The sequence below is a fragment of the Dioscorea cayenensis genome, unplaced genomic scaffold (assembly GCF_009730915.1).
Source record: "Dioscorea cayenensis subsp. rotundata cultivar TDr96_F1 unplaced genomic scaffold, TDr96_F1_v2_PseudoChromosome.rev07_lg8_w22 25.fasta BLBR01000962.1, whole genome shotgun sequence".
Classification (NCBI taxonomy): Eukaryota; Viridiplantae; Streptophyta; class Magnoliopsida; order Dioscoreales; family Dioscoreaceae; genus Dioscorea; species Dioscorea cayenensis.
Genome location: NW_024087353.1, coordinates 68,623 through 75,089, shown reverse-complemented (window position 1 = coordinate 75,089; position 6,467 = coordinate 68,623). Strand labels below are relative to the sequence as shown.

At 44.8% G+C, this 6,467-nt stretch overlaps 1 non-coding gene across 1 annotated transcript; it reads right to left on the bottom strand.

Moving 5' to 3' along the window:
• Positions 1-1,246: 1,246 nt before the first annotated feature.
• Positions 1,247-1,353, bottom strand: LOC120255349. The gene has a single exon (XR_005534985.1). It is a non-coding gene; the product is annotated as a small nucleolar RNA R71 (small nucleolar RNA).
• Between the last annotated feature and the right edge of the window lie 5,114 nt (positions 1,354-6,467).

Sequence of the window (6,467 nt, the reverse complement as noted above, 5' to 3'; positions counted from 1 at the left end):
CCCTTTCTTCTCCAGTATGATCTATCCTACCTCCACATTCCAAGAGTTCAACGGAGTGCAACGGAGTGAATCGTTGAAGTGATTTTAGCATCTAGGGCTTAATTGTGGCTAGGGATCTTTCATATGGACAAAAGGGTTAGGTCTATACATAGGAATAGGGTTTATCATTCGGACTCCCTAGAGCTCATTGCAATTCTATAGGAGTGCGAGGTGTTGAGATTGTTCGATTTCTCCTCCGGAACATGTATAGAGTTAGGTATGGTTGACCTTAGATTTGGGACTATGCAATTAAGGATTTCCACAACTCATTATTGCATTAATTAGGAAGCAATACCCGGGTACCCCATCTTTATCGATTGCCTTACCTTCTCCTTTACTTGTGCTCTCTTTCTTGTTGTTTTTACTCTTGAGAATTGAATCTTGTCACACATATCACTATTCATCTTCCACATTAGTTAAGAAACAATTTAAGTGTCTTTTTATTCCTACTTTGTGGATATGATACACACTCATCTGGGATTATAACTTCGACACCCATGCACTTGTGGTGTACACGCATATTCGGACGTGTTAAGTTTTTGGCGCCGTTGTTGGGGAGTAGGCGTTTAGAGATATTTTGCACTTTGTTTTTCTTAGCTATTTATTTATTCATTCTATTTCATATTTTTATTCTATCATCGCTCGATTTTTTTGTTTCCTTTCTTTTGAGTGCACCTCGAGTTATGCTCCCCAAGGGAATCCCTCCATACTAATTGAAGGAGATCCCGAGCTTGAACGTACACTTAGAAGAAAAGGGAAAGAACCTATGCCAGAACAGTCCAATCTAGCTTATTTGGAAGTAGAAGAATCCGAAAAACATGGCAAAAAGCGGAATGAGCGAGACTGGACATTATCCTATTATGCCGCACTCATCAGTATTGGGGATACAATCGAGCATTGTGCGTTCCACGATTCACTCGTAACTGAGATGAAGCCGGCATTCATCCATATGTTGCAGCAATCCGCGCAGTTCAATGGTTTAGCCGATGAGGATCCAAGTAGTCATATAGAGAACTTTCTCGAGGTGTGTGATATGCTGAAGATAAATGGGGTAACGGATGATGCCATCAAGTTGAGGGCCTTCCTATTTTCCTTGAAAGGGAGAGCGAAGCAGTGGCTACACTCATTACCTAGAGCATCAATCACCACATGGGAGGAGATGGTAGAAACTTTTCTTGGCCGTTATTTCCCTCCCGGAAAATCTGCAAAGCTTAGGAATGAAATCTCATCCTTTGTACAATTGGAATTGGAGTCTCTATTTGAGACGTGGGAAAGGGTCAAGGAGATCCTGAGAAAATACCGGTAACATAGATTTCCGGAGTGGATGATTGTTCAAACGTTTTACAATGGTTTGAATCCGAGTACAAGGTAACTCTTGGATGCGGCAGCAGGAGGTACCTTAGGTAGCAAGACCCCCGGTGAGACCCGTCAATGGGTTAAACAGCTACCAATGGAATGCCAGGTAGAAGAAAAAGGTGTCCGGTCTCCATGAGATAGATGCAGTGACTTCATTGGCGGCTCAAGTGGAATCACTGAGTAAGAAGTTAGATCTTCTAACTTCAAACAGAGTAGCGGCCCGATATCTGTTGGTGATGCATCTTCGGTTGAGAACGTCAACACCTACAATAGCATGAGGACTCAAGGGAACCCATACATCAACACCTACAATACGGGTTGGAAGTATCATCCCAATTTCTCATGGAGCAACTAAGTTCCACAAAGGCCATGGCGTCACCGGGTTTCCAACAACAAGGCCCAAATGTGGAAAACAAAGTTTCAGGTTTGGAGACCCGAATGACCGATTTGGAAAAGGCCTTAACTAGGTTTTTACAATCATCAAATATAAGGTTTGAATCAGTTGAGGCTACACTTCGCAACCATACCGCCTCGTTGCATAATCTTGAAAATTAAGTGGGGCAGATTGTGAAGTCCTTATCAGAAAGGCCACATGGAAGTTTGCCGAGCAATACCGAGACCATCCTAAAGAGCATGTGAAGGCGATCACTTTGAGAAGTGGTCGTGAGGTCGATGGTAGGCTTCCGAATGAGAAGTTAAATGAACATACACCCGAGGTTATAGAGGTTGAAGAGGGAACAAGCAAAGAGAAGGAGGTGGCACTCCACCTTTCAAGCCAAGGATCCCTTCTCAATCTAGATTGAAGAATGACCAAGGGAATAAACAGTACAAGAAATTCCTGAGTTTGTTCAAGCAACTCCATGTCAATATTCCTTTTATTGAGGCATTGGCCCAAATGCCTAAGTATGCAAAATTCTTGAAGGACTTGTTGACCAACAAGAGGAAGTTGGAGGAGAGTACTTCAATGATCTTAGATGCGTCATGCTCGGCGGTCTTGCAAAAGAACATGCCGAACAAGAAGAAAGACCCAGGGAGCTTCATCATTCCGTGTAATATCGGCAATCTAGGTAAAGAAATGGCATTGGTGGATTCAGGGGCTAGCATCAACGTCATGCCATACATCTTCTTTCAAAAGCTAGGCTTGGGCGAGCCTAGACCTACTCGGATGACTTTGCAACTAGTGGACCGAACGATGAGACATCCGAGAGGTATCATCGAGGATGTGCTTGTCAAGATGGACAAGTACATTTTTCCGGTTGACTTCGTAGTGACAGATGTCAATGAGGATACGGACGTAACCTTGATACTTGGAAGGCCATTTTTGCGGACTTCCAAGGCATTGATTGACATGGACGGCAGAGAGCTAACTTTGAGAGTTGGAGATGACAAGCTCACATATCGCCTTCCTGAAGCCATGCGGCATTCTCTTGATTTCGATGATACTTTGTACTTTCTAGACGCTACTAATGAGATTGTTGATGAATACATATAGGAGATGTTCAATCCGGATCCATACGAAGGCTTGTTCGACCAAGAGAAGGACAATAAAGAGATCATGATGCTCAGTTCGATGGAAGAAGTACCATCTACCTCGGGGATCTTGAAGAAGGTGCTCCGGAGATTGAAGAGGGCTAGGAGACGCCACCGGAAATGCTCCACGACTGTTGGAGACGTGCGTGAACCGAACAATTTGGGTGAACCATTTCAAAGCGGTCTCAAGCCCGACAATTCAATCTCTACCCTCAAGAGATTTTGCTCATCATGTTTCCAAGCCATGGGTAATAGGGCAACTTTCATCTATGAGCCCCCGTGAGGTAAGATAAGGTACGTCAAGCTAAGTGACGTTAAACAAGCTCTTCTTAGGAGGCAACCCAAGTGTTTAATGTTTTCTTAATTTGTTAGTTTAGTGTTTGCATGAATAAAGTGTTGAGTGTTGGTGTCTTGATTTTTATATACTTGTGCTACGATTTTTATCGTGGGTTCTCAAGTTCATCGTGAGTTTTCATGTGAATTAGGCGAAGTTTTCGTCGTTTGAGCTATTTCTCATGTTTTTCACTTGTATAAATTGCATATTGGGGCAGGCTCTAAGTGTGTAAGCATGTTCAGAAATTTACTGGAGAGCCTGCAGAGTATTCAAAGTATCCAGAGAAAACACACGGGCGTGTGGAATTAACACACGGCCATGGTTTTGTATTGCGAGCTCATCCAGAGAAGGCACAGGGGCGTGGACTCGCCCCTGTGGACAACCATGCGATCTTCACACGGCCGTGTAAAGTCCTGCAGAGATTGGCATACTTTCCCGAAAGCACACAGGGGCGTGGACTCGCCCCTGTGGGCGATCATGTGAAAATCGCACGGGCGTGGGTAATTTCCACACACCCGTGCGAATCTCTGCAGAGGAGCTCTCCCCATCCCGAGATGACACAAGGGCGTGTGGCTACCCCTGTGAATTGGGCTTGTGAATGCCCACGCCCGTGTGGGATTTCCACACAGGCGTGCCGAACACTTAGCAATTTTTCTTGGATGTCCAGAGCAACCACAGGGGCGTGCGGCTCCCACTGTGAGTGAGGCGCACGGGCGTGGGTATTTATCACATGCCCATGTATTTGTGTTCAGAGGCAGTGAGTGTTTTCCCGAGAGCACACAGGGGCGTGCACCTGCCCCTGTGAAGCTTTCCTATGGAGGTACACGGGCGTGTGTAATTTCCACACGCCCGTGCGGATGTATAGAACTCCAAGAGCGTGAGTCCTTTTAAAAGGACTATTGTTCCTCTTCATCCTAATATCCTCTAGTGTCTGAGAGCACTTCTACATTGTTTCCCGACCTCATATCGCTAAATTGGAAGGATTTTACTTGGTTTTCCGACCGTTTTCAAAGCTTTCTCATCTCAAGTCGACGATAAGCCCTATCTTTGATTCCCTTCGCAAATTCATGATTTTCATCGATGAAGCTAGTCAATAATATTTCATTTATTCAATTAGAATGATTATTAATATTTAGAACGAAGTAAAAGCATTGTAATGGTGCATTTGTGAAGTTTAACGCGCAGCCGTGCGTTTGTTCACAGCCCGTGGATCCACACGGGCATGCGAAAATTTCCCACGACCGTATGGATTTTTGCAGCTATGTTGAATTAACTTGTTTGGTCAATTCTCTTTCAATTTTTGTAGACTATGGCACCCAGGTCAAAGAAGTAAGCTGATAAGCGACCGCGAGAGTCATCCCCTGAGTCCGAGAGCATGAGATTCACTATCCCTGAGCATCAGGCTCATTTTGAGCGTCTGTCGAGAATTCGATTCGTACAAACTCGGTTCTTGGACATGAGTATATCAAGAGATTTGCATCAAGGGGATGAGTTCGCTGATAAAGTCAAGGATCTCATTTCAGTAGGTGGTTAGAGGCAGTTATTGTCGATTAGAGAGCCAGTTATCCAGGAGCTTACACTGGAGGTTTTGTCGTAGATCGAGTTTGATAGATCATATGCGAGATACGACGACCTTGACGTAGTTCAGTTCAGAGCACTTGGACATCAATCACTATAGTCTGAGTATTATGTAGTTTTCAGTTCGGTTCGGCTTATACGAGGAGGCATTTACAGACACTAAGGAGTACTCTCAGTTACCGACGGATTACCCTAGAGCTCTGACCCGACAGAGAGCATACAGAGCATTATGTGGTCAGGGCCAATATGAGCCGGGGGTATCCAAGGCCACGTGCCTTTCCTGACCTGCGTACCGATATCTACATACCATCATGAGCAGGTCGGTGAATAGCCGTGGTGATAGCATAGGCGTTCTGAGCCAACAGGAGCTTTTGTACTTGTATTCGATGATGCAGCGCACACCGATCCATCTAGGCTACATCGTCGCTAAGTACATTCGACATCAGGGCCAGTATGCCAGATTGGGAGCAATCTTCTCGGGTCCATACATTACGAGATTAGCTATAGGTATATCTTTCTTGGGCGTGATTCGCGGGGCCGAGAAAACGAGTATACCTGTGCCCCTGAGCTTGGAGGAGATAAGATTGATGGGCATGGTCCGTAGGGTTCAGACAGGGGTTTATGCTCTGGTTCTACTGACCTCAGAGAAAGCTGAGGAGGAGGGTGATGATGCCGAGGCTTACGAGCCTTCCCCCGAGCCTCAGTCAGCACTTATGGAGACCGAGGCACCTCCGGTGATAGATGATCCACCCCCGTGTGCATGTTTTCACCATCTCGAGCCCAGGATCTCTTTGAGAGGCTCGAGCAGGGATTGTCGATATTAGGGCTACGCAGGACGCACAGTATACGGAGTTCATATCACATTTTAACACCTTACAACAGATCTTAGAGCGAGACGTCGGTTCGTCATTTGTCCTGCGGCCGAGGACTCCTCTGTCCCAATCAGCTCCACCAGCACCCTTTGATCTAGCACCACCAGCAGCAGAGGATCCAGAGCGCGACATCGACACTTGATTTTTATTTTTCCTCGCCTTTTTATTTCCGCATTATATTTTTGGACTTGTATACTCGTAAAAGGACTCTCCTTCCGAGTTTATTTTTCATTTTGTATCTCGAGTTGTATTCATTGTCTTATCTTTTATATACTCGAGTTTTTTTTGTTTTTATTGAGCTTCATTGAACCCCCTTGTGTATGCGTGCAGATGGTCTTGTCATCATGGGAATTAAGACTTTGTCATGGGCACGGCCAAGGTGTTTCGGCACTTGGCCGTGTGAGCTTCACGACAAGTTGGAACAACACTCCCAAGGACTTAGCCCTATCAAATGCAACACTAGGAGTCAGGGAGTATTGTTTCGATTGATTCTCCCACATCTGAATCTAATTGAGTTACATTATGAATGAGCTTGCAAGTGTACAATAGGGATAATGTACAACTTAAGTGTGTGTGTGTGGGGGAGTTTCATAGCGCACGCATCTCTTTTATGCTAGTTTTTGATTGATATACATGCTCACATAGCCAATGGCGGTTCACCTTAGTTGCATTGATTGTATTCTTGAGTTTGGGGAAAAATTTTTTTAACATTGAATGTTTTCATGCTCTACTTTTTGCTTGAATTTCTAGGAATTTTT